Source organism: Mustela nivalis (genome assembly GCF_964662115.1).
Source record: "Mustela nivalis genome assembly, chromosome: 12".
NCBI classification, from domain to species: domain Eukaryota; kingdom Metazoa; phylum Chordata; class Mammalia; order Carnivora; family Mustelidae; genus Mustela; species Mustela nivalis.
The window spans coordinates 85296093-85323989 of record NC_139031.1 but is presented as its reverse complement, the minus strand read 5'-3'; the positions used below and the strand labels follow the sequence as shown (position 1 = coordinate 85323989).

General features: G+C 48.7%; 1 protein-coding gene and 1 long non-coding RNA gene across 15 annotated transcripts in view; one reads left to right on the top strand and one right to left on the bottom strand.

The window, feature by feature from the left end:
• Nucleotides 1-27897, top strand: part of ATXN7L1 (ataxin 7 like 1) — a 237868-nt gene that overhangs the window by 134853 nt on the left and 75118 nt on the right. The window contains exon 1 of one of the 14 annotated variants that reach the window (XM_082691836.1): nucleotides 25717-25802. The exons of 8 other annotated variants lie outside the window; for them this stretch is intronic. The gene's annotated coding sequence lies outside the window, so the exon portion shown is untranslated. Of the gene's footprint in view, nucleotides 1-25716; nucleotides 26312-27897 lie in introns of those variants that run through there. 5 more of the 14 variants (XM_082691847.1, XM_082691827.1, XM_082691834.1 and 2 more) reach the window with 5 other exon arrangements.
• LOC309844744 lies at nucleotides 16626-22595 on the bottom strand. Its single transcript, XR_014300867.1, has 3 exons — nucleotides 21952-22595; nucleotides 17749-17903; nucleotides 16626-16812 (listed from the first exon to the last, which is right to left on the bottom strand). It is a non-coding gene; the product is annotated as an uncharacterized lncRNA (long non-coding RNA).

Sequence of the window (27897 nt, the reverse complement as noted above, 5' to 3'; positions counted from 1 at the left end):
GCTGCTATTGGAATGTTGTTGCTTCCAGACCCTCTCAGCTGACAGAGCAAGAAAATACGTGTGTATACTAACCTAACTCATGTATATATACATATCTATAAATATTTCTGTATATAACCATCTGTAGCTTTAGGAACGTAAGCAGTTCTTGCTGATGTCTCCAGCTCTTACCTGTTACCACACAGATCATTCTAGCTTATGCATGAAGTTAAACCTGCCTTCCCCCATATGCTCCCCATCCCATTGTTCAATTCCAGCCGGCATCGACAGCAGTATGAGAATTGTTAGCCAGTGTCCCCGTGGAGAACAACTTTATCCACTAGCATACAGCGCTTACGTGTGCTTGCCTTTGCCTTTAGTCTTGGAGACTCCCCTCATTTCGAAGGTTACTTAGATCAACACTTTTCCCCAGCCCTCTTCAGTGGGGTGGTTTCATAATTTGTAATACAAGTAGAGTCTCTTGTCACGATCTATATTCCTTCCTGAGATCTAAGGGGATAATTTTTTTTTTTTTAAGTAAGCTCTATCCCGCTGTGTGGCTGAGCGCACAACCTCAAGATAGAGAGTCACATGTTGTACCAGCTGAGCCAGCCAGGGGCCCCTAAGGGGACATTTTTTTTTTTAAGCTTTTATTTTTTAAGTAATCTCTCCACCCAACATGGGGCTTGAACTTGAAACCCCAAGATCAAGAGTTGCAACCCCAATATGTGAATATTGTGAATTTGAGACCTATGGTGGAGGTAGAGATTACTTAATAAATATATATTTTTAAAAAAGAAAAAGAGAGAGAGAGACTCACATGCTCTACTGACTGAGCCAGCCAGGTGCCCCACAGAACACTTTTTAAACTCTTTTAATGTTTTATCTCTAGCTAGGATAATAAATCCACAGAGAAAAACTGCCGTAAGAAACAAAGTGGTACAATCATACGTTTTTTTCATTTCCTTGGTTTTTTTTAAAGTAATTCTCACATTACACAATAGATTTATTATAAGTTAAACTACTTAATACTACTTTTTTAAAAAGATTTTATTTATTTGAGAGAGAGAGAGAGAACAAGTAGAGCAGATGGGAGAGGCAGAGAGAGAGGGGGAAGCAGGCTCCCTGCTGAGCATAGAGGCCCAGTGCGGGGCTAGATCCCAGACCCCTGGGATCATGACCTGAGTCAAAGGCAGACATTTAACTGACTGAGCCACCCAGGCGCCCCAGTGTAATACTACTTTCCTACTGTTCCAACCCCAGTTCCCCTCCTAATGATGAACGTTGCTGTTCATCTGGGCTGTGTCTGTGCTCACTTTTTTTCTTGCAATTATATCCTCATATATATGTACTCATAGAAAATGTGTGGTAATGCTAGGGCACCTGAATAGCTCAGTCAGCTAAGCACCCGACTCTTCATTTCCGCTCAGGTCTTATCTCCAGGTCCTGAGTTCAAGCCCTGTGTTGAAAATATGTTTTGTTTTTTTTTTTAAATGTAGATGGTAAGAGATTTAGAATTTGATATTTATAAACTATACAGTTAGAAGCATTTAATATCTATAGTATGCCTGAAATTATTTTTTAAAACAGCTTCATGACCAATTATATTTCATGCTGATATTAATTAATTTTCCTAAATAAAATTATTTCTCATTCCAATAAAAAAGTAGAAATGTTCTCGTTTTGACACAAATAGTTTCACTTATAACTGCTGCACCTCGATTTTCTCCAAACCACTCAGCTTGGCTATCTTTCGAGTCCATGTGTGGCTTTGTACCCCATGAGCAACATTGCACAGAATGGACATGTGGGTCCTGATTGTGGGATCCTGCTCTACCCTCATCAGCCACGCTACAGGGACAGGGACTGTCAAAATACCTCTCGGTATAGTTAAGCCAGGAAAAAACCTTGTTCCATATTACATAGCTGAGTGGGACCGAGAAGGGAATCAGACTGCCAGTTTCTAATTTGTCTTAATGTTTCTCTCCAGAGAATAGTAACTAGGGGGTAAGACTCACTGTGTGTTATTTAAAAGAACCTCACGCTGTGATGATTTCCAGGGCTTTTAAAATGGTAATAGTTAAATGATTAGAAGAGGGACAGTGTGGTATAGAGGGCTACCCGCTCTGGGTCAAGATTCTAAGCAGATGTACAGCAATTGTCTGACTCCCCAGGAACTCTTTATCGGCTTGACAGGGGCCAGAACGCCACAGACACTGAAGGACCAAGATGGGAGACGCCAGGGGAGATATTTCATGGCCTCTCACGTGCTCCCTCAGAGTAGGGAAGTTCCTGAGTTCATTCGGCAATCACGCTTGATCATTCACTAAGGGCTGGCCACGGGGTTGGCCTTGTGGCATCCAGTTACTCAGACGGGCTGAAAATTTCCAGAATCTCTGTGACAAAGGCGGCCAGTGCATTTCTGCACCTTCATTTCCCCTTTGGCTGAGCGTATGTTGGGTTCCAGACAGGAAGCCTGGCACTGGGGAGACACACGTGAGAGGGTGACATGCTGCGGTCCTGGGTTTGCTCACATGTGGCTCCGCCGGCCGTCCCCTCGGACTCTCAGCTCCGTCCTGATTTGGTCATGCTAAGGGGCCGATGAGGCACTTTCTGTGCGAGCTGAGGGACAGGAGATGTGTTAAGCATCCTTAAATACGGTGAATGGTGGATTCAGTCCTCCCAGAAGAGCAACGTTTCCAGCTTCACTCTCAAGGCCGCTTTATGCTCCCGGAATTATTTCTGAGGTGATTGGGCCTTTGGATGGATGTGTGAAAGCTAATAACTTGCTGGGCTGCTATTTAATCAGATGTGGAAAAATTAAATTAAAGTTGCTCACAATGTCCCTGTTCTGATTAATCAGAATCAGGTATATGCTTCACATTTTAAGAGCAGATTCCCCACGAAGTAGGCTCTACGCACGCAACCTGCCAACCGTGGGAAGTTGTAGATGGTGCATCTGAGGAGGAGGTGCGGAAGGAGTCAGACAGATTTTTTTAAAGGTTTGCGGAGGAGCTTTCATCAGGACGCTAATTATTGGGGACTTATTCTCCCCGTGGTCCTATAATTTACCACAACCAGCTCCAGAGTGGGGAGTGCAGGATGGAGGGAGACTGGTTGTTTCCACTTACTAGTGGTTTATAGCTTTTCTCAGAGCAGAGAAGATTTCTCTTGTTCTCTCGTTGGTTAAACAGTAAATTCTCTCCTCTCCTCAATTCCGTGTTCTGGACCCTGTCCATCCTGCATAAGGGGTTGAACTGTGGCCCCCTCCAAAAAGATATGCTCGAATCGCACCACCCCTACCTGGGAATGTGACCTTGTTTGGAAATAGGGCCTGCAGACACAATCCGGGTAAGGTGGGGTTGTATTGGATCAGGGTGGGCACTAGATCCAATTGGCACCCATCTTAAACCTAGAGGCTGGTGTCTTTATAAGAGAAAGGATAGAAGGATTTGGATGCAGCAGAAGCTAGGAGGGAAATCTTGGACAAATTCTTCCTCAAGGTCTTCAGAAGGGACTCACCCTGCCAACACCTTGATTTCAGAATTCTGGCCTCCTGAACTGCGTGAAAGAATACATTTCTGTTGCTTTAAGCCCCCCAGTTGGTGGTACTTTGTTCTAGCAGCCCTGGAAACTAATACACCCTGTCTTTTGGTTCTCTTGAAAAAGGAGCCTTTGAACCCAAATATCCTGTTTCCATCAAAGAAAGATTCAGTCCCACATCTAGCAATGACTTTCAGTTCCAAAATCTAGCCTTCTCCTGTTCTCCCTGCTTTGCACAAAATCAAGTGCCAATGGAGGATCTTAGCGGCTGCGTGGACACTGGAAATCTGTTTGCTCTGACCCCAGTGGCCCAGCTTATCTCAGAGGGGCCGTTTGGGGGCAGAGCTGCAGCGGAGGGTGCTGAGCTGCAGCGGAGGGTGCGGAGCTGCAGCCGGGGGGCGGAGCTGTAGCCGGGGGCGGAGCTGCAGCCAGGGGGCGGGGCTGTAGCCAGGGGCGGAGCTGCAGCCAGGGGGCGGAGCTAGAATCCACCAACCGGCCAAAGAGAAAGGGTTGTGACCTCGGCGCTCTATAGCATTCATGGGGAACAGACTGGAGGACTGAGAGCCGTCCTGGTTTGTACCAACCGGAGACACACGAGCTTTACATAAAATGCACATAGAGGGGCCAGGAGTGGGTGGGCAACCCTAGTCCTAGGTTCTCCATGGCTGATGTTTTCCTTCAAAGGATCCGCTCAGAATTCATTGAATCTTCCATAATATAAAATTTCAAAGCTACAGAATACCTGGGTTATGATTCAGTCCAACTCTCCACCCCATTTTATTTATAATAATGCCATCTGCTATTGTTGAATAACAATATAAATAATACCACATACTTACTGAATACATATTGTTTGCCAGGAAATCTTCTTTTTTTTTTTTTTTTTTTTTTTTTTTTTTTTTTTTAGATTTTATTTATTTATTTGAGAGAGGGAGAGAGCACAAGCAGAGGGAGAGGTGGAGAAGGAGGAGGGATAAGCAGACTAAGCAGACTCCCCACTGAGCACAAAGCCGCCGTGGGGCTTGATCCCAGGATCCTGAGATCATGACCCAGCTGAAATCAAGAGACCTGAGATGAAATCAGACACTTAACAGACTGAGCCACCCAGATGCTCCTGTGCCAGGAAATTTTCTAAGTGGTCTCTGTATTTTAACTTACTTAATCATCGCAGTAACACATTGTCACCTGGGCTCTCGTTATCCCAAGTCTATAGAAAAGGAAGCTGAAGTACAGAGAGAACAGGAGCAACAGCTCACAAATGGCAGAATTGTGTTTGCTCTACCCTGATCCCTTTGCTCTGCAGAGATGCAACAGGATAGGATATTCCTATCCTCTCCTAGAGCCAGAGAGCAAGAGCGTCACGATTGGGAGCCACAGAACCTAAACACTGGAAGTGGGACTACGTTTTCTTAATATAGACCCAGAGGCACGTAGGAGTGTGTGTGCAAGCATGCATGTGTCATGCACGTGTGTGCACACGCACACACACACACACACACTTCTTAAAAAGAGGAAACCACCAGTCACTTACAGGAGAACAGAAGCTTAGAAGAAGGGATTTAGGAGAAAGACCCCATTGTGTTATCAGTTAGGCTACCCAATTCCCCTTAATGTAAAAAGTTTCTCCAGCGGCTGAGCGTTTCCCTCACAAAAGCGCACTAATTAGACTTGGATCTTCGAGGAGCAGTCACAGGATGAGCACAACCAGCCATATGGTCTCAAGATGAGGACCTTGGGTCCCGCTGGACAGAACGGTAGCCTGACCCTGCCCCCTAGCCCCTGGGAATTCTTCCCAGTTTCCTCTGGGCTGGTCCCTCCCCACTGCCCTGGGGCCTTCGCCCTGTTTTGCACCATGAGGTCCCAGAGGAATGACAGACACCCCCATCGGTGCAAGCACCTACTCCATCCCCAGTGTTCCCCATCCCCGCCCTGGGACAAGACCCCTTCCCCACGCGGCCACGGCTCCAGGAGTGGCTGTGATAGATGCGCTGTGTGTGGGAGAACAGGACGCACACAGGATGGCGTTGCTGCCCTCCAGCTGGCCTGGTGTCTTCTGGAGACAGGTATTAATGACGAGCCGCTTGAAGGCCAGCTGTGCCGGAGGATCCAGGAATCGGTCCAGCAGCTAGGTGTGGCACGTCGTGGCCCCCTGCCCGTCGCTGGGCTTCTCCCTAAGTCAGCCTTTGGTTCCACTCCTGCTTCCTTGGGAGGTGGGGGGGGGGCGCAGGGAGCGGCGCTGGAGGCCATGAGGACATCAGCTGAGTCAGAGATGTGGGGGGACTTCCATGCCCTGTCACACCATGACTCTGTGTGGGTGTCCTCTGCCTCGTTCCAACCGACAGCCCTTAGGCTGGAGGGAGCGAGGTAGGGCAGGAAGGCCCCGACTATCTGAAGCCACCGTCCTGGCCCCGCCATTCCCCACCCCAGCGACAGCCTCAGAGGTCAGGTGTTTGTGGTCACGGCCGCCCAGACTGTTGGGTGGATGAAGGGTCATCTTGCTATAATTTCTGGGGGGTCAGGCCACAGACAGAGAAGCCATGTGTGTGAACCCAGAACAGAGGTCCTGTTGCCCCCCGGGCCAAAGAAACTAGAAGGGCCACGGGGAGGGAAGTGAAACAAGTACTCGTGGAGGGAGGCACGGCTGCCCTGGGGAGCCTGCTCGGCGCTTACCAAGGTTTTGCTCTGCCTCGGCCAGATGGGTGGAGAGCACCCTGGGGTCCTCCGGTAGAAGCCCAAAGGACACCAGGTCCTCTGAGGTAAAGGGAAGTACCTGGATTACTGCTAAGCCAGAGTTAGCTCTGCCCACTCCTATCTACACTCTGCAGGTGTTAATGAATTAACCACCTGCACCAAGGATCACAGCCCAGAGAAGCTACTGTGGGCCAAGGACGGCACCAAGATCAAGATCCCAGCCTTCAAGACCTATCCAGACTATTTAAAGAAGCAGGAAGCAGAGTCTAGGTCCCACATTCCAGCCCAGGCCCCCAGGCTCTCTAGGGCTTAAGATATAATTCGGCTTGAAGGGATTAGACAGTCACCCTGGGTTTCAGAAAAATCCCGAGTTTGGGGCACGGCTGAGGGGAGTCTCCTTTCCCTGGCTCTCTGGCAGCGCCATCTTGGAGTGTGTTCTTGGCCAGGCCTTTCACCGCAGCTCTTTATCTCCCCTGCCGTTCGCTGAGCAGCAAAAATCAACTTTGAAAGCAGGGCTTACTCCCTGTGCTGTTGCTTTTTTCTGTAAGTGGTGGGTTTCGGTCTGTCCTCAGTCTGTTGGGCTGCCAAATCTTAACTTCCTGTCTCCACTGTGGGCTTCAGGTATGCCCCCGATTTAAGTAGGTGTCGGATTCACCCCAAATGTAATATAATTCCTCTTTCCAAGGAGGCTCCAATTCCTGACCTGCATCCTTTGTACTCCCTCCTGCTCCAGCTTCAGAGGGAGCTCTGGGATGGCTCCTGGGATCTGGTCAGTGCCGCGAGGGCCGTGGGAATCCTAACGCAGTGAACTGAGACACATAGTCGTGCATGAATTTAGGAAACCAGAAAGACCCAGAGCCCAGGTGGCAATGGTATCTGTGGAAGCTCTTTAATCTGAAAAGGCTTGCACAAATCCCTGGGATACTGGTTTTGTCCGCTAGCCATGTTCCCTAGAGAGGGTCTCCCAAGCCTCCAAGAGGTGAGAGGTGGGGCAGAGCCTATCCCATGAGGGCCTCCTAGACTTGAATGTAAGAGAAGGGTGTTCCCCAGAGGAAAATTAAAGCCCGTAATTGGAAGAAGAAACAAAAGGGGGAAGTACCAAAAGTTCTTCTTACCTATCCCCTGCCTGGTCTCTTTCCTTGCCTATCCTTCCCATGTCTGCCCTTCAACTACTGATTGCAAAAGGAGAGGAAGCTCTCTTGTAGTGGGCAAATGTGTGAACCTGGCGAGCACCATGGATGGTCTGTGACCTGGTCTTGTTCATTTGGGATCTGGATATAATATGGACAGGCCTCAGGCAACGCACTACCTGACTTCCCACCCTCGAGCCCGTGCGTCCCTGCTCAACTCTGAGCCCTTCCCCACAAGCTAAATCCTCTTTCCCGGAATGTGCTCGACCCGCACTCGGATGCTGCAGCCTCCTCTCGGCTTTTGTTTCGTTCTGGACTTCCTGTTCTATTTGTGCACAGTTGTAGCCCGGACAGATGCCTCGGCAGACGCAGAGCACGTACGAATGGCTAGCGTCCAACATGAACACCTGCCCTACTGTAAGCGACCTGGGGCTGCCCCAAGGTGGCTGCCTGCCTCCTGTCCGCCCTCGCCCTCCACCCTCCCAACCTGGTTGGCCGCATTCTCTCCTGCTCCTTCAACAGCTCCTCGAGAACTGAGAGCTTGTAACCACCTGTCCCCCCCTCTCCGGGGAGCCCTCAGGCAGATGTGACCCTGCCCCTTGGGAACAGTGGGTCAGGACACCTTGTGGTAGCTTTCTTAAACCTTCTTCGATCCTATCCACCCCGAGGGAGTGGGTGGTCGCATCTACATGGGTCTTCTGATCACTCAGCTTAGGCGAAGTGGCACATGGGAACTCAAGAATTCAAACCCACTGGCTTGCTGGCTCTCACCCAAACAAGAACTTCTGCAAAATGCCCTACCCTTCCTGTGGCCACTGGGACTGGAACCACGTGGGTCAGTGCCCACATGATCACTCTTCTCCCCCACCACCCCAGGCGTCCTGCCACAGATGAACTAGGCTACCTAGCACAGGCATGGGACTCAACCTAAGGGGTCACCCTGTCGTTATTTCTATGTCTGGGGTTTTGGTATTTTTGCTGGTATTTTAAAAGGGGAGAAGTTTTACTTATTAAAGATTTTATTTATTTGAGAGCAAGAGAGAGAAGTAGATTCCCCACTGAGTGCAGAGCCGGATGTGGGGCCCAGTCCCAGGATCCCGGGATCATGACCTGAGCCGAAGGCAGAGATTTAACTGACTGAGCTACCCAGGCGCCCTCAAGGGAAGCAGTTTTAAAACAAGAATTCCAGAATCAAGTTTGGTGACAAATATTTTTTAATCAGATTTAAACTTCACCTGCCCCCATTTCTTCCCCTCCAAGCCATCACAAAAAATCTAAACTAAAAAAAAAAAAAAAAACACAAAAGCTAAAAACCACCTTTTAATGCTGGATATTTCCCAGTTGTCTTATTAAGAAGCAATTATAATTTTGAACTTATGATTTTAAAATATTACTATTCATACTATTATTAAAAAAATTCTTGCAGATTAGTGACCAAAAGCGAATATACTAATGCCAGAATGGATATAAACAGGCAATTCATAAGAGAAGAAACTCAGGTAGTCAATGAATATGAAAAATATGCAACCTCAATGGTAAACAAAATATAAATAAGTAAAACAAAAACTTATCAAAACGGCAAATGTTTAGAAGTCGACAATACCGAGTTTTAGTGAGGAAGAAAGAAAACAGACTCACTCCCAAGCTGATAGGCATATAAGTGGGGCCTCCCTTTTCCGCCAAGCATTTGACTCATGAATGAAGGTCCTGGAACCACAATTTCTGCTTCTAGGAGTTTACATAAGAAAATAAATAGAAATGTGTGAAAAATTTACCTAAAGGATGTTCACTACACAATTATCTAGAATAGCAAAAAATTGGAGCCAATATGAATGCCCTGACAGTAGGGCTATGAGAATACTAAGTAGACCTAATACTAAGTAGAATACTAAGAGAATACTAAGTAGAATACTAAGTAGTAGAATTGTATTGTTTATACAATTCAACTGGTTTTTAAGATTTTTATTTTTAAGACATCTCCACACCCAACGTGGGGCTCAAACTCACAACCCCAAGATCAAGAGTCACACGTTCCACTGACGGAGCCAGCCAGCACCCCGTACGATTCGCTTTTTTATTTAACAAGTAACATGGTAACAGTGACCGAGTTACAGTGCATGAGAACCCACATTGGTATTGGCATTTGTTAGGTGTTTTGTTTGTTTCTAGATCAGAATATAAATGGACTGGGGTGGGGGAGAGGAAAAAACTGGGCCCCCACATGCAAAATATCTAATATTTTGGTGGCGATTTTCAAATCCTGGAGGGAATAATGAAAAGATGAGGTCTGCTCAGGTTTTCAATTTACCACCTACATCCTGTCATTGAAATTTTTCTTTACAGATATGAAGAGTAACTACTGACATGTCCCAGTGGGGTTTTAATTTATATAATAGAGCTAGGATTACATTTTTTTTTCTTATCGTTTTAAAAAATCCTTTGAATTCTACTTGTACCCCCTGCTCTTGAGTGAAAAGCTGATTTGATAGCAGCTTACTGAGGTAGAGATGACAGAAATGCCCCCTGAGGCTCCTCCTCTACCACATCCTTTATCTTTCCCCTCCCCCGCTTTGGGGAGGGTCCCTTTTCTTTGCTTATACCCGAAGCCTGCTGGTGTCTGATTGGGATGCCCCAGCCCTCCATAATCAGCGTGACAGCTGCTTCCTCCGAGGTGTCTGTAGGACTGGAAGTGGGAGGGTGGGTTTGGTTCCGATAGGACTGGAATCGTCATTGTAGTATGGGGTACGTACTTGGGGCTGATTTTTCACACCATAATCCCTGCTGCACTTCTGGGGTACGGGATTGGGTAAATTTTTTTTTATAAATTGCCATAGGTAACAACTTTACCGGGTGTCGGAGGGAAGTAGTCAAGAGCAAATCGATTGCTTTAAATGTGAATGTCTGGGGCGCCTGGATGGCTCAGTGGGTTAAAGCCTCTGCCTTCGGCTCCGGTCATGATCTCAGGGTCCTGGGATAGAGCCCCACATCGGGCTCTCTGCTCAGCGGGGAGCCTGCTTCCTTCTCTCTCTCTGCCTGCCTCTCTGCCTGCTTGTGATCTCTCTCTGTCAAATAAATAAATAAAATTTAAAAAAATAAAATAAAAATAAATGTGAATGTCTGCCATTCACAAGTGAGCACTTCTCCCACACCATGGGGCTGGCAGCTTTTTTGATAGTATTAGAGACACTCACAGCATCTGGGTGATAACAGTAATGCCTTTGGGCATTAGTTAGATAGCTCAACACTCCAGTTATTCAAGATTAGGACTTCCTTATTCTTTCTGAAAGCTCTTCTCGGTTTGGCACCAAAGGAATTCAGGATTCAGACTGATAGATAGCACCATACGAAAGAACGTGAATTTTAGAAAATTGGGCAGCTCTGAGAAATTCCTGGGGCCACCATTGCTGGGCACCTCATGAGTGCGCTTTATACAGTTCTCTCTCTTAATGCTCCCCAGAACTCCAGGGGGTGGATATTGCCTCCCCCTTCTCCAGGTTGGGGGGGTGGGGTGGGGGAAAGCTCAGATAAGTTCACATTCTCTGCCCAAAGTTTCTGAGCTGGTAAGCTGCTGCTGGAACTGGGTTTCGCATCCTTGCCTAATTCTTGCTGGCATACCAGGCCGCCTTCCAGAACATTCCTCTAAGCAATGAAATCTGTGCTTCAAGTTAAACTTGTGCTATGGCTATGGGTCTAGCCTGGGAAATAAGCGTCCACCAGTTTTGCTTTGGATATTATCTTCTCCAATTGCAGCGTGCAGCGGAGCGTGCTGGGGTAACGCTCAGATCCCAGGTCAGCAGGTCTGGGCTGGGTGCCTGCTGATGCCAACACTGCAGACGGAGGCCTCCTTCTGGGGTAACAGGGCCCTAGATAGGGAAGCAGCACTCGGCCGGCTGGCGAAGGGCGCATTATGCAGAACGTGGATATAAATTCTGATCCTGCCAATGTGTGGGTGGCTTGGGCAAGCTATTTAACCTCTCTGCACTTGCTTACTCATCTTGAAAATAAGGATTTAAATAGCAGCTACTTCTCCGAGGTCTGAGGATTAGATGAGATAAGCCTTATGAAGTACTAACAATTGATAGTTCTTAATCAGGATTTGCTTTGATTAGTAACACGTGGAGCCACACCGCCCTGGGGCGGAGGAAAGTGCTCTGGCAGGAAGTGGGAAGGTTTGAGGTCCCGCCTAGACCAATTCTGTAAGCGCCTAGAGTCTCGCTGGGGGTGGGAGACCCACAGAGCCCTCCTGTGGCTTAGGTACCTGCATAGCCTCTTGCTCCGGAGACCCGTAACGAGCTCGGATCCCGGGAGTCCTCCGGAGCCTCCCGACAGGGGCTTCCACAGATGCCTACGTGGCTTCCAGGGCCCACATCAGATGGGGCTCAGGCAGGGGGCACATGGCAAGCGCCCTGTGCTTGCTGTCCCCCCAGAGCCCGAACTCTTCCCCCCACACCGGGGCCTGGGATCACCCTTATTGCCACTATACCTGATATAGTTTAAGGGCCTCAGGCCCTGCTTCCTTTTCATTGTATTTTGTTTAATTTCTGTGTCGCCAAGTCTCTGTGGACCCACGTGTTAGCTGTGTCTGTGGGGCGGGCACTGCCCTCAGAGCCCAGCCTTGAACCCCCACTCCGCGGCCGAGTGTGGTTCCCAGAACAGCAGCATCCGCACCCCCATGCCCGGCCCCTGGAAGATGGAGGTTTTACTATTACTCAGGGCTGGTGAGTCCGACAGATCAGGAGATTGTTGCCTGTGACAAGGTACTTTGTTACAGTTCCAAAGAGGAGGAGATGTGCTGTGTCACTCAGGACCACACAGGGAAGCGCCTAGGTCAGTCAGGTGGCAGAGGAAGTGGGGAAAGCAGAGGCAGGAGCCTTTGCTGTGGTATGCACGGGAAGGCCAGGTGAGGCAGAGTAAGCAAGCACGGCAGTGGAGTAATCAAAGCAGGCTCCGGGGTGTAGGGGCTGTCTCTGATTATCTGTACCCCACCCTAGGATGACCAGGACAAGGGAGCAGTGGCCTAGACTGTCAAGGAGATGGTTGTGGGTATGGGCTTTAGATTGGTTGATTTGAAAGATACATTGTGTGTGAGTCCTTTGCTACCTTTAGGGAATTGGACAGCCCATGGTCAGCAAGACTCTTGGATGTTAAAGCATCAGAAATACAGAAAAATAAAAAGGTGTGATTAGATGCTGACATATGGAATCTGCATTTTAACCAGATCTCCAGGTAGTTAATGAGCAGTCTAAATTCTGAGAAGCACCTGTAGGGCACTCTTCTCCGGCAGTCGGAATGGGGTCTGCTAACAGCAGCAGAGCAACAGAGGCCCTAAGGGTTGGTGGGTCGCCTGGGGAGCTCAGTCAGTTAAGCCATCCAGCTCTTGATTTCAACCCAGGTCATGATCTTAGGGTCGTGAGATCGAGCCCCGCATCCTGGCAGGCTGTTTAAGAGCCTGTTTAAGATTCTCTCTCTCCCTCTGCCCTGGCCCCCGCATGCACACAGGTGTGTTCTCGCTCACTCTCTCAAAAAAAAAAAAAAAAAAAGGTAGGAATGGTGACTACGGGTCTGGGAGACAAGCTACACTAAAATCTTAAATGGATAGCTAAGAGAAGAATGTCCCAGAACATTAACAACGCCTTCCATTTCCTGGGCAGATGCTACTAATATCCTTTTGATCATTAATAATGATCCGTGTAGCAGTCATAGAAACTGGGAAAACAAATGTGGTATTCATTTCTATAACAGAACTTATTTAAAAGTAGGGAACTTACCACCTCATCAGTGAGTGGAGAGAAAAACCAGTGTTTTTATCCCCTTTTACAGTGGGAACATTGGTCAATAAATTATCCCATAAAACTCAGGTTTTCTCTCATCTCAAACGAGTAGTGCTTCAGTTTCTTGTAACAGGACATTCATCTCTCTGGTCAGACCAGTTATTTCTTCAGCTGACCGGTGCCATTTCCATTTGTCAGCACGGACAGAAAGCCCTCTAGAAGGAGCCCCGACTAGCCCACTCCACTTGGAGAAGAGGCAGTATATTGAGAAAGAGTCGAGAGCACGAGGAACCAGAGCCAAGTGTGGGTGTGGCTTAGAATCCCAGTGCTGGGACATAAAGGGACCTTTGAATCCATCCAGTGAAATCTCTCGTTTTAAGGGTGAGGACCCTGAGGCCCAAGATGTTAGTTAGCTTGCACGAGGTGCTGGGACTCCTGGATGGGGACAGAGCAGGACACAGGCTCCAGGCCCAGGGCCAGTCTTCACTGTTCTCCATGGCACTGGAGTCGCGCCAGCTCCCCCCACCCCCGTTTCGACCGAGCGCCTCCTCCTCTGAGATGCGAGCCAGGCTCCTCATGCCCAGTCTGGCAGTGCTGACGCTGCAGCCGTGTATTTCATTTCTTTGCTTTATTTATTTATACCCAGCCTTGTTACAAAAGGATTTAAGGCCGCTTGTAAAATTGCAAACAACAGAGCAAAATAAATTTTAAATAAGTGAGAAAGATGAGACAAAGGAATAAGTGGATTCCTAATAGCTTTGCCCAGTGCCATCCCGCTCCGGCTCTCGAGCGTCCAGCCCCGAAATCCGATTGATGGCTGTGGGGTCTCTGTGCCCGTGGCCCCTCCAACTCAGCAGCACTTCGGCCAGTTTTTCTCCGTGGCTACTGTTAGAGCCTCTCCCGCTTTGGGGTCAGGATGCCCTTTGGAAGGTCATGTTGAGAGACTTGGAAATTCTCGGCAGTGGGTGACCTGGATGGGCTGGCCACGGCGGTGATGGTGGCAGGGATGGGGCTGTTGTGTTGTCGGTGCTCCACAGAACCTTGGGACCATTAGCGCTGTCCCGAGTCCGTGTCCTCCTCGGCCCCTGCAGGCTGGGAAGAGGAGGCCCGGCATCACCAGAGTTCACGGCCATTGTTTTCCGCCAGCCCTTTTGCACCGTGTAGGCCTCTGCTTCAGCTCTGATCTCTTGGTTCTGGAAGGCCAGCTCACTGGATGCTTTGACTTCTTCACACAAGGGACCCCGGCATCCTCCCTGCTTTCTGGACCTCTACTCTCTCCCACAGGCAGGCCTCGTTCTCAGGCAAGGTCCCACTCAGGTGCGCTCTCTCTCTGACTTCCTGGGACTTGTTCCAACCCCCCACTGGTGTGGGTGGCTTGTTTGATCCCTTCCAAGCCCCTGTGGCCACCAAAGGAATCAAAGCTAACCCCACCAGCAGTCCCAGGACTTGCAAGAGCTCTCACCCCTGGACACATCTGGAAATGTGCGTTTTTGTGGCCGTCCTAGTATCCGGAGGTGCTAAGTGCTCTGCCATGCCTGGGACAGCTCCGCCCAGGGAAAAATCATCCAACTAAAACTGCCAGGTGCATCCCTGGGGATAAACACTGATAAGAACTCAGGAACGCCTAAATATTTACACGCGTATAGTTAGCATCCCAACAGCCAAGCTGCAGACTTCTTGGTTGATGCCCAAGAGTTTAGTGGGAGGAAATCACTAAATTATTTTTATCTACACAGTGTGGTTAGAAAGAATTACATTCTGAAGGGTCAGCCTCTGCTGGGAATTGTTTATTTCATTAGGCCAGAGTCCCATGGTCAGATCAAGCGGCGGCTCTCCTCGGGTCGAGCATCTGAGACTCAGGAGCTTCTCAGCTCAGCGGGGCACCCCGGAGTTGGTGAGCACCACCCCATGAACTGCCAGGGCCACCTGACCTATGGGTGTGTCAGGTCACCCCCAGCCCCCAAGGGGATGCCGGGAGCCGGCAAAACACTAGCAACCTTGTAACTGGTTGCATCGGGAAATTTCTCCAGAGACCCCCTCCCCCGCCCCAGGTAACAAGCAAGGGAGAACTCTCAAAATTAAATAGACTGTTGCCTCTCGTAAAAACCCACCCTTGTTGCTCTTAGGCTTCAAAAAATAACTTTTGAACTCACTGGCTAAGACAAGTGATTAAGATTAGCTAGCCCTCTGCCCACTCAAAACTTCTGGCCTGGCTGATCCCTGCCTTCTCTCTTGCTTTACTGCGGACTGGCGAATTATTTCCCGATTCGTCCCCGCAGTGTTCTCTGACACACTTTGAGTGCCTGCTGTGTGCCAGCGCCAAGATGAGATCTTTGACTGCGGCTCTTTTGGGAATCGTGGGAGAGGAAGGCCGTCCCGTGGGTCAGTCCAGATCCGTGGACCATGCGCTAAGTGGAGGTGTGCCCAGCGTGTCCTGGGAACCCCGAGAAGGGGACCGGAGGCAAGCCGGGAGAGGTGCAGGGTGATGGGGTCCCCCGCATAGCCCAAATGTGGCTCTGTCTGAACTGGGTCTTGACAGAAGACAGAGTTAAGCAAGGTGAGGAAGGCCAGGGTGGATTCCAGGGGAGAACAGTGTGCACCGAGTCACAGGGACATGAAACAAAATGCTGTCCGGAGTCCAGGGTGGCAGGAGTGAAGGATGCCGGGGCTGGGGGGGGGGGTGCGGGGGGGGGGAGGATCAGAGCCATCCAGAGCGCCCGGGGCCCTGGAGATGAGTGCTGTGACAGATTCCTAGGGACTGATTCTTCTGCGGCTCAAAGACGCGAGAGGCCATTAGACATTGAGAGCAATGCCACATGTCAATCAAAATAATTAAAAGCAAAAGAACCGGAAAGCTGGCTCCCATATTCCAACATCCATCTAGCTTTCCTCCCCCGCCCAGAAAACGCTTTTGATAAAATACAATGAAGTGCCAAAAGCTGTGTGTGTTCCAGAGCTGGACATGAAGTGAGTAGCGTACAAGTAATAAAAATAAAACAAAAATTTTAGGTCGCCTGGGTGGCTCAGTGGGTTAAGCCACTGCCTTCGGCTCAGGTCATGATCTCAGGGTCCTGGGATCGAGTCCCGCATCGGGCTCTCTGCTCAGCGGGGAGCCTGCTTCCCTCTCTCTCTCTCTGCCTGCCTCTCCATCTACTTGTGATTTCTCTCTGTCAAATAAATAAATAAAAAATCTTTAAAAAAAAAAATACAATGAAGTGCCAAAAGCTGTGTGTGTTCCAGAGCTGGACATGAAGTGAGTAGCGTACAAGTAATAAAAATAAAACAAAAATTTTAGGTCGCCTGGGTGGCTCAGTGGGTTAAGCCACTGCCTTCGGCTCAGGTCATGATCTCAGGGTCCTGGGATCGAGTCCCGCATCGGGCTCTCTGCTTAGTAGGGAGCCTGCTTCCTTCTCTCTCTCTCTGCCTGCCTCTCAGTGTACTTGTAATTTCTGTCAAATAAATAAATAAAATCTTTTTAATAAATAAATAAATAAATAAATAAAACAAAAATTTTAAAAACTCAATCCCTGCCCCACTGAGGAATTGCTAACTCCTGACAGCAGAGCGCACTTGGGTTCAGAATCCGACAGAATTCACGTCCTAAACTCAGGTTCTGCCTTGATTCACTTGAGTCTGAGCGGCTCTGGGCTTTGATTTCCTCATCCAGATGAGAGGGCGATGATACCAATCTCAGCATGCTGTTGTGAAGATTAAACCGTGTCATCCCCGTGGTTTTTATTACCAGCTTGGTGTGTTTCGTGTTTTAAGTAATCTCTCCTCCCAACACGGGGCTCAAACTCACAGCCCTGAGATTCGGAGTTGCACACTGTACTGAGGAAGCCAGCCAGGCCCCTTCACCCGCTTGTTGTTTCCTTTTAAGGTACTGACCTAATCCAAAGCAAGCAGCAGAATATGGTATATGAAGATCAGTGATGGTTTAGCGGAGTAAAGAACAATCACAAATTAGTTAATAAAATACATGCTAGAAATAAAAGAATTCCTATTCATTTCTGTTATTCATTGGATGAGTGTCAGGCACTGCATGAGGTTTAGGTACTAGAAGAGTGAATAAGACAAACCCAGTGTCTGCCTTCATGAGGCTCATAATCTGGTATGAAAAGGAATATGTTGGGAGATTTTTGTGTTTGTTTTGGGGGGTTCTAGGGGGGTGTTGTTTTTTAATATTTTATTTATTTATTTGACACAGAGAGAGAGATCACTTGTAGACAGAAAGGCAGGCAGAGAGGGGGTGAGGAAACCGGCTCCCCACTGAGCAGAGAGCCCAATTCGGGGCTTGATCCCAGGACCCTGAGATCATGACCTGAGCTGAAGGCAAAGGCTTTAACCCACTGAGCGACCCAGGCACCCCTGGGTTTTGTTTTGTTTTTTTTAAGTTTGTTTTTATTATTATTATTATTATTTATTTATTTATTTTTGATAGAGAGCAGGGGGAGGGACAGAGGGAGAAGGAGACTCCCCCCTGAGCAGGGAGACCAACACAGGGCTCGATCCCAGGGCCCAGGGATCATGACCTGAGCCAAAGGCAGACACCCAACTGACTGAGCCACCCAGGCGCCCGAAAAGGAATGTGTTTCAAGGGATCCCTTCCTGAAATCTACCCACTAGAGACTCACCTAGAGGCATGCTCGCTGTGGACTGACCTCAGCTGCTGTGGCGATACAGAACTCCTCAGGGTTGCCATGGTAGAAGGTTGTAGGTGGTTGGAGGTGGTGAGGGCTGCTGCTCCCCCATAACCTCACTACCAGGTTACAGCAGGTCTTCAGTCGGACTGAAGGCTGCGGTCAGTACAACATTGATCAAACAAATGTGTGTCAACCAGTGGGAAGAAAACAATGGACTGAACCTCCTCGGTAAACATGATGAAGTCCCCGCCTCCTCTCCTTGGAGCTGTCCCAGCCATCCCTATACAGAAGGTTCACTCAAGGCAGTGACGAGAATATTCCAAACACAGGAGGACTCTGTTTCCCCAAATCAGCATCATGCTGTCTTCAACCGTCCTAACTCACTGGCTGCCCCAGGCCACCTCCGGTGCCTTCCCTAAGGGCGAAGGGACGGGTCTCGCTGGATTCGAACCCTCTATTCATTCAAGCGTGGGATGTCTCTAAGGCCTTTGCCCTGGCCACCTATCTTGAATACCTCTAATTTCACCAAAAAGAATCGTTTCCTAGCATTCCTTATGCTAAGTCAAGCTTTCACCGAACAGAAGCCCATTTTTTATGTTTAGAGTGTTGATCAAAAAACAGATAGCGAAAGGATTTAAAGTAGCCGGACACTTTGGGAATTTTTGGTGGGGTTTTTTTTTCTTAATTTGTATTAAGTTTTTAATCTCAGTTCCAGTATAGTTAAGAAAAAACAGTAGCGTATTAGTTTCTCACGATTCAGCAATTCTCTGCATTACTCAGTGCTCATCAGTGTTCAATCCCCATCACCTATTTTGCCCATCCCCCCACCACCTCCCCTTAATGCAGCCACTTTTGGAGTGTGACCTCTAAGATTAATACTGGTTACCCAAGATGGACTTTGTATTCTTTTTCTTTTTTATTTTTTTTTAATTTTGTTTATTTATTTGAGAGAGAGAGTGAGAGAACAAGTTGGGGGGAGGGGCAGAGGGAGAAACAGATCCCTGAGGAGCAGGGAGTCTGATGTGGGGCTCAACCCCAGGACTCCGGGATTGAGACCCGAGCCAAAGGCAGACACTTAACTGACGGAGCCACCCAGGCGTTCTTGATAACTTGTGAGCTGATCACCCCTAGAGGGAGAGCCCAGACTCCCAGTACACCACCAGTCAGACTCAAGTACTTTTTTTTCTCTTTCATTTGTTTGTATTAAAGTACTTTAAAGTAAATTACAGACATTGTCACTGAGTTCCATTTCTCCCTCCCGTTCGAAAGGGATGATTCCCGGTGGCGGGCTGGGGAGGCCAGATGATATTCAAAGTGACCATAAAATCCTGGATTGTTCAGGAAAGTTGCCTTGGGGCCGGCCCATGCATTTCACACCCCCTTTTATTTTCATAAGTGTCCAGTTAGGATAAGAAAGTATATGGTTACTCTATTTATAGACAGTGCTGTAGCACAGAACGAAAAGAACACACCCGGGAGAACTGGGTTTGAGTCCCGTCTCTACCAGTTCCAGTAGGCAGGCCTTGGGCATGTTGCCTCACCGTGATAAGTCTTCCTTTCCTCATTTGTAAACTGAGAGTGATACACTTGCTTGCCCTCTCTGCCTCGTCATTTCTTATGGGAGGTACCAGTCACCCCATGGACGTGAATGCACTTGGTGGGGAGAAGAGCACCGACAAGCGCTGGGGGTTATTCCTGTCCTTAAACCCAACATTGGTTCATGCTTTGACTTGACTCTGGCTTGGGAGAAAACTAGCTTTAGAACATAGATGACGGGGGCGCCTGGGTGGCTCAGTGGGTTAAGCAGCTGACTTCCGGCTCAGGTCATGATCCCAGGGTCCTGGGATCAAGTGCCACATGGGGCTCCTTGCTCAGCACGGAGCCTGCTTCTCCCTTTCCCTCTGCCTGCTGCTCTCCCTGCTTGTACTCACTCTCTCCCTCTCTCAAATAAGTAAATAAATTCTTCAAAAAAAAAAAAGAAAAAGACTCTCTCGGCCCCTCCCTCTATCTACTTGCGCACGCGGGTGCTCTCTTTCTCAAATAAATAAATGTTTAGAATATAGATCATGTCAACTCTTTCCCTTGTCTTCCTATAGAATGGAGAGACCCCATGAGTGACCCTGCTTTTGCAGGGAAGTAAAAGCCATCCCCATCCTGCTTGGAGATTTACTTTCCCCCTTAATTCCATCAGAGAAAAGAGAATGAGCCTTGCAAGTACAACTGTAAGCCTTTCCTTTGCCTTAAAGGCATTCATGTAAAAATTTTCCGGTAAGGATTCCACTTACCCTTCTTTGTATAAGTAGAACTTTTCGAAAGTTTGAGGAAACCAGCTAATGAGATCCGAAGGTGAAAGGCCCACCCGAGTGTGAGTATCCCGCCTTGTTATTATATGTGCTGCCGAAGCGAGCACAGTATCCCGCCTTGTTGATGCCTAGTCCAAGCAAATGTTCCCATGGCAACAGTCACACCAGAGGTGAGGGTGAGTGGGGAGGCCAGGCGGCAGTAGACTGTTTTGCATAATAAAGCAGGGTTGTTTTTTTCCCCCAAAGTGAAAATTGCTTTTCTTTCTTATTATGAAAGTAATACATTGTAAAAACTGCCTAAATTTCAAGAAGTAAGAAAGTAGGGGCACCTGGGTGGCTCCGTTGTTAAGTGTCTGCCTTTGGCTGAGGTCAAGATCCCCGGGTCCTGGGATGGAGTCCTTGCTCAGCAGGAAACCTGCTTCTCCCTCTCCCTCTGTCTGCTGCTCCCCCAGTTTGCATTTGCTCCCTCTCTCTCTCTCTCAAATAAATAAAATCTTAAAAAAATAAAAAGTAAATATTTTGGTGTAAAATGTAACAGTCATTTTTCTGTGTTTCTGTGTTTGTCTCTGTGTTGTGTGCGTGTTTCTATATGCATATATCTTATATTTTAAAAAATAAAAGTGGAAATCTGCCTTTTGAAATTTGCCCTTTTTTCCCATTTAAAATTGTTGAGGACACACTTCAGTGAATATAGATCTACATCATCACTTTTATAGCTTCCCAGCATTCCATGGAGTAGCGGGCTCAGGAATTTACCTACCCAGGATCCGATTGCTTGTTATTTTGGTTTGGTTGGGCACACAGTATCTACCCCTTTTGCTGTAATTTTTAAAAATCAATGTACGATACCTATTCTCAAAGGGAAAAAAAAAAAAGCTCTCTACTCTTTTTTTTTTTTTTTAAGATTATTTATTTATTTATTTATTTGACAGACAGAGGCCACAAGTAGGCAGAGAGGCAGGCAGAGACAGAGAGAGAGGGAAGCAGGCTCCCTGCTGAGCAGAGAGCCTCACTCGGGGCTCAATGAGAGGACCCTGGGATCATGACCTGAGCGGAAGGCAGAGGCTTTAACCCACTGAGCCACCCAGGCACCCCAAGCTCTCTACTCTTAATGTAGCCATGCATGCACACTTTTCAAAACCCCGACAGGGGGAGGTTCATTTATTGATTAGTTTGTCTTCTTTGCATTTGGGTGGAAAGTGCACCGACATTTGATGTATTGACCAGGAAGAGCTAGTCAACAACAGGGCAAAGGGCAGCTCAGCTGGGAGCGGAAAGCCAGGCTACAACATTGCAAACTGCCTAGAGTAGGGTCAGCGGCTTGCCCAGTAACCTCGTACATGGGAACCTGGGTCTGGTCATTCACGACGCAGCCCTGCTGCTGCCTAGTGAGATGTCCATGTATCTTTTGTGGTGTACATTACGAGGAATTTCAATCATTCATTCAAAACACGTATTAAAAACTCAAATCAAGGTTTCTGTGCTTGGCAAGGTGTCAGCCTTCAAAATAAACGAGGCTCGGAATTGGAGCCTTCGAGGAACTTACAGCGCGGTGGTCCGAGTCCAGTCAACCCACAGTTAAAGCCACTTTGCAAACTGTGGTGCCATAGCACTCAGGCTGGCAGAAATTGATACTCTCCCCAAAGCCCAGGGTATGTAGCCTCCGTGTGGACACCACTGGCCCCGTGGCTTTGATCATGAGTCCACATCACCAAGGATTAAACCAAAAGCTAATTCCAGGTTAAGATCTGGAAGGCTGGCTCAGCCCCTGTGAAGGCAGAAGGGAAGAGCATGGAGCTGGACCACAGGTCCTGACCTGAAAGTGTGCAGGGAGCATCAGGGACAAGAACCCAAGGGACAAGAAGCCAAATCCGTGGCCACAGCTGCTGACACGCTTACCTTGGCTTTCTGTCCCCTGACACCTCAGGCCTCCGTCCTTTTTTTTGGCTCCATCCTTTTCCTGGTCAGCTTTCCGCACATCCGTCCGGGCTATGTTTTGAAGACCTTGCTGGTCCCTGACCAGCTTCCTCCTGTGTGGATGAACTCTGAGGCAGCTGCCTTCACTAGGGGGAGTCTCGACACCCAGAGAGTGGATCCAGGGCCTCAGCTCTGTCTCATCCTCTGCCATCGTCCTCAGGGGCCTGGATGTATTGTGCTCACCTGCCTTCCCCAAACCACCGTATCCACCGACAGAGTACTGTTTGTCTGTCTGTTCTGTGGTAGAACTCGCTTTGTGGAGCACACGGACGCTAACTACAAGTTTTTGCTAATGTCCCACAGCCCGCTCCTAGCCCACTTTTACTAATTTAATCCTATAGATCGGGTGGTCATGCCTCAAGGATTTTCAGAAGTTGCTGATTTTAAATAGCCCACCCTGTCTTCCCTAAATATACCAGTGCCTGCTGAACCATGTGTTCCATTTTGGGATTTTAAAAAAGTGGTCTCTCTGCTCACAAGAGCCACAAGTTATGTGGAAGTACTCTACTCGCTTTTTATCTTGTAAGCAAATGAGTTTTCCTATCGAGACTGTTCTCATTTACCAGGTCCTATATTCTTTTCAGGGAGCATGGATGCAAATGTCCTGTGGTCACCAAACCAAAACAACCTCAAATAAACCAGTCAGAGGTGCCACCTGTGCATTCCTCTGACCACAGAGCCTCTGCAGCCAACAAAACCTTCTGCATTTGATCAGTCCTCATGAGCTAGGCTGCGTAGGCACTTTGAACATAAAGTCTGCCTTGACCTCCAGCTCCTCTGGCTTTTGCTTCTATGTTTTCTTATTGGGTTTGGGGGGAGAAAAGAAGGGGAGAGGTGGATTCATAAGGCAGTGGCCAAACACTCTAGAACTCTGCAATCTTTGCCTCCGGACTGTCTTCCCTCTCCCCTCCACGTTTGGCATCATGATCATGGCTCTGAGCTCTTGGGTTCCCGACACATATCTCCATTCTCCCCAACAAACCCTGTGGCCATTTGCAGGAACTCACTACCATGTTCCCTCAGAGGAAGTGCCCCAAATCTGCAATAAACTCACTCATGGTGTATCACACAATAGCGATACCATTTTCTATCAGGGTGTGAGCATGTCCCCTCAGCACAGACCGGGAACACAATAGTGGGACCCTCCATTTGATCCAATATTTTCAGTGGCCTCTGCTGCTACAGAACTCAGCAGAAGCATAGCCCGGAAACGTACCCGTGAAGAAGACATCCACCAAACCGTAGGCTGAGCCCAATCCCTCCTACATTGGAGACAGCACACCTTGGAAATGCAGACTCCCTAATGTTCAGCTTGGCAGGCCTGCTGGGATGCTCTGCTGTGGCTTCTCCTTAGATGAGGATTAGGGGAAGAGCCAGGGGTTAGCACGTGGGTGAAGTAAGCAGACCAAGAAGGACAGGGTTCTCACGGGGCGGAGATGGTGGCTTCCCATTGACATATGAGCTCTGCTGTCCAGATGTTTGAAACTCACAGGCGTGGAGAGGCACCTCTTGCGCTGGGGAGGGGCACTGTGAACGGCTGCCAAAGAGCTGTGCAGACAGTTCCGAGAAGAATCTAGAGATGATGTGCTCTTAAAATACAGCCATGTTGGTGGCCTTTTTGGGTCAATCATTAAGTGTTCTGGGAACATGGTAGAGGTAAGCAAGAAAGGTTAGATGAGCAATTAGGAGACCCAGTGCTGCATATTATTTGCAGTGTGGCCTTGGACATGACCTGTGGCCTCCCCAGAATCTCGGTGTACTTGTCTGGACATGGGAAGGATAAACCCTGCCCCTTTTAAAGTGCTCTGCGAATAGAAAGCACCAGCGCGGCATGCGAGTCTTCTCGCTGGTAGGCCTCACTGGGCCTCAGCTTGCTTCCTTCGTTGCTCAGGACCTGCCCATTCAGGATGTCTCTGAGGGGCAAATAACATAACGAGCTTGAAGGGGACCCGTAAACCATGGTGCTCTACGCGCAGGGCACGCCTTGCAAAAGTTCTGGGGTCACTCTCTAGAGTCAGTTGCCAACCCAGAGCCCAGAGGTGGTTGGAGACCCCCTGGGCCCGACCAGATCCTTCTCTCCCACTTAAGCCCTTCCCCCATTCTCCCCTCCCCCACCCCCAGCCGTCTTCCTCCTCAGCTCCTTCCTTTGTTTTGGACGCCTTTGCTTTTCTCTCTTGATGTGTCTCTGTCAGGCAGCTGCTGTGTTTCGCTCCAGGGGGTGGGGGTGGGGGGCTCCATTTCAGATCACAGCGAAACTATTTCTATATCTAGTTTGTAATAAAATGTGGGCTCGTAACCACCAAGTGGGTTCGTGTCCACTATCACACTGCTGACCCCCAGAACCAGAGGAACAACATTTACTCTCCAGAATAAACACGAATCTGGCCTAAGTCACAGTGGTTATCCCAACAACCTGTTTCTACTTACTCATTGCTTTTTCCTAACCCTCTGGAGTGGGAAAGTGGCAACACTGGATTCTTCAGATCAAAGGTAGATGATAGATGATAGATAAATAGTGTGGACCAAGAAAGAAGTCATGAAAATTTAAGCCAACAGGCATTCACTTGTGCTGCTAGAGTTGGAATTTAGGAGACACAGATTCAGGTAGAAACCGCGACCTTGTCCTAAGGAAGACAGGGGTAGGGCTAGGTGTGCAGTCCTCATTCAGGTCCTCTGTGCAAAGGAGGCATTGCAACTAGGCTAGCTGGGATTGGTCAGGTTAATATATAAATAAGGGACTGAACCATGTTAATTGCATGGGCTCTTTCTGAGATGAAGAGTGAGGATGATTCAGGTGTCTTGAGGAGGAAGTTAGGTCCCGGCTGAGGGCTGGCTAAACGCTCTTTTTAAAAGTTCTTGGCTCCTACAATAAGGACGTGCAAATATTCCCCTTCCCTTATGGCCTCCCAAGCCCATTTTAAAAAGAGATTGTCTTAGCTAGGCTTGCTTGCTGCATTTTGAAATCTCCTTAGAAAGAGAGATAGATAGATGGTAGATGATAGATAGGTAGATAGATAATGGGAGGAGGGCTTGAGTCCACTCTGCAATTTAAAATTCCTCACTCTTACATCTATACCCCAGTTCTCTTGGAATTCACTTTTTCAAATCCTCAGACAATCCGATTAATTCTCTTGTCTTGTTCCTCACCTGAGATGGTGCTGAATGCATTCTGGAGAAGAAATGGAAATCCTGGTTAGACAGGTGATGTAAACATTCCTTTTTATTTTATTTTGCCAGTTGAAAATACTTTATTCACTGTCACCTAAAGAACACAGAATACAGTCCCGGATGAAGGTGAAAGCTTGACCCCAGCAACCCTAAACCCAAAGAGGGCAGGGAAACCTTTCTCAGGACCAGGACAGAAACAAACCAGGGACGCAGGCCCCTGCGTCTGCTTCCTGAGTGGCTCGGCGATCTCACATCACGGAGCAGGACGCTTGGAAGTCCCTTTCCTGTGTCTTGAAATCTCTGTTCAGCACGCCCCTTTCTCCTCCTATGGGATTTGCCAACTTCCAAATTCCAGGGCCTCCGCCAGTCACCCCCAGATGTGCACCGAGGCCTCAGCATTTGCGAGATCTCTTAAGTAGATCTCAAAGTAAAAGATGCTTCGAGGAAGCACCCGGTTCCTCCTAATAACGGCAGTTCGTCATGTGACATCTGCCCCTCCCCCCCCCACTGAATCTCTCCGAAAACCCCCCACCCACCCCACCGATAAACTAGGTTGACGTCTGTCCTTTATCTGCCAACATCTCCATTTCCTTCAAGGTGGTAATCTTTTGCTTTTGTTCTTTAAGTTCGGCTTTATTCGTAATTGTTCCCCAATCGCTTTGGGGCTTGCATAAACAGTTAACAAAAACACGGCACACGAGGCAGCCGTTTCGCTTTCTGTGCTTGTTGTTCTTGGCACCGGGTCAGTTCTATGAACTTCTGGTGTCCAACTGGTAGGACCTGAAACTCTGTGTTTAACAAGTGCCCGTAGTCAAAACAGTTGGCGTGTGCAAGCCGGGCTCGCTGCTGCTGCCGCAGCTGGTCACCGCGGGTCTGGACCGTGCAGGGCGCCGGACTGTGCTGCTCAGTTTCAGGGGTGGGCTTTTGTTGTTTAGCTGTTGTTGTTTTGTTTTGTTTTGTTCTTTTTTCTTTTCTTTTCTTTTTTTCTTTTTTTTCTTTTTTTTTGTGATGGCATCCGTGCTAATGTGGATCTCTTCAGGTTCCAAAAGTACAACATGTTTACAGTCGTCGTAGAATCAGATTAAGTTGGCAGCCTGAGTCTCTCTGTAAGTGGTTTTAGTTTACATTTCTTCTCCTAGCAGGGTGTTTTGCATAATTTTGCTGATCCTCGGTTATTTATAGACTTTTCTGAAGAAACGGGGATGCAGGAGTGTGTTCTGTTCTGGCTGGGGAAAGTGAAAATCTGCGTCTGCAGGGAGGGAAACTGGCCGTGCCTGGGCAGCAGGCGGTTATTTTAGCTCCTGAAAATTAATTTCTCCTCGAGGTCACTTGATAACATTCCGGAGCGTCCCGCCCAGCCCCTGACATCGGATACCCCGAGGATTGTCTTAGGACGAGTTGTTTTCCTTGGGTCGGTCAGAAACGGAGCAAAATGAAAGTCATGATGCCATTTCCTCCGGGGCGCTCTAGGAGGGTGGATGCAGTGATTGGGTGTTGTTTCACACGGGCCGAGTGGGTTTGTGTGGCTGTGCTGTCCCACCCACGGGAGCCGGGTCCGCCGGCTACCGCCGCCTGCCCAGAAGCCACCGGGCAGGACCCACCAAGAGCAGGGGCTCGGGGGCGGGGGGCGGTGTAGGGGCAGAAGAGGGCCGGCCTCTGGAAAGTTCATGGCTAACAAAGTTTGTCGTCCTCTGCGCGTCCGTGATCCTCGGGGGTTCGTGACGTAAAAAAAAAAAAAAAAAAAGAGTCCTAATCCATGGCGAGGTGGCATCCCAGCGAATGCATTATCCATTGGATCTTCTGGCCCTGGCAGGGGGTGGGTGGGGAGCACCTTCCAGTGGCACCTTTGTGGGGTGGGTATGTGCAGGAATGAGGAGGAAATCTGGGCACGCTTGAGATCACTAAGCCGGAATGAACTCTCTGAAAGGGCTTCCATAATATTTACTAGCACAGCTGGCTGGAAATCGCCCTGCTTTGCCCACTGAATGGCTGTGTAATTAAATCACCCCTTGAGAGCATACCTTGAGCACCTCCCATCTCTGGGTCGTAGGCTCCTGGAATTTGCATGGGGAGTAGCACCTTCTCCAGCGTAAAGAGTGCGGAGTCCCAGCCTCCTGGTCCAGGGAAACGCTTGTAAATGAGACAATTCATTGTGCCTCGGGCTAAATATTTCAAACAAATCAGGAGGGAGGGAGGAAGAAAGGAAACAGTAAACATCGTGTGGGCAGTGCGAAAGACCTTCGGAGCGGGAAGTCGGCCCTGGTCCGTGGGTCCCTCGCAGACAGGCCCACACCTACCATCAGCGACTCCCACACCTACCATCAGCGACTCGCACACGCAAATGAGAATGGATGGTTGAGGCGGAAATTTTCAAGGTAGTAAATGCGGCGTCGTAGTAACTGCTGAGCAAGGCCAGGAGCCGATTTCTTTTTCTCCTCCATGTTTCTCTAATCTGTTGCAGAGTGCAGTTTTCTTGGTGGTGGTTTGGTTTGGTTTGGTTTGGTTGGCCTCCTCTCACCTTGCAGACAACAATGATGAGGCTGTCTGGCTTCTCTTAATTGAGAGCGTGCCCTCTGCTTCCTCACAGTAGCCCCGCCAAGCTGGTGAAGGACAAGAGAAATCCTTGGGTCCCAGCAGAAAGAGGCTGAAGGAGGGGCCAGGCTTGCCCCTTTTCGGACCTCCCCCTCCCCGC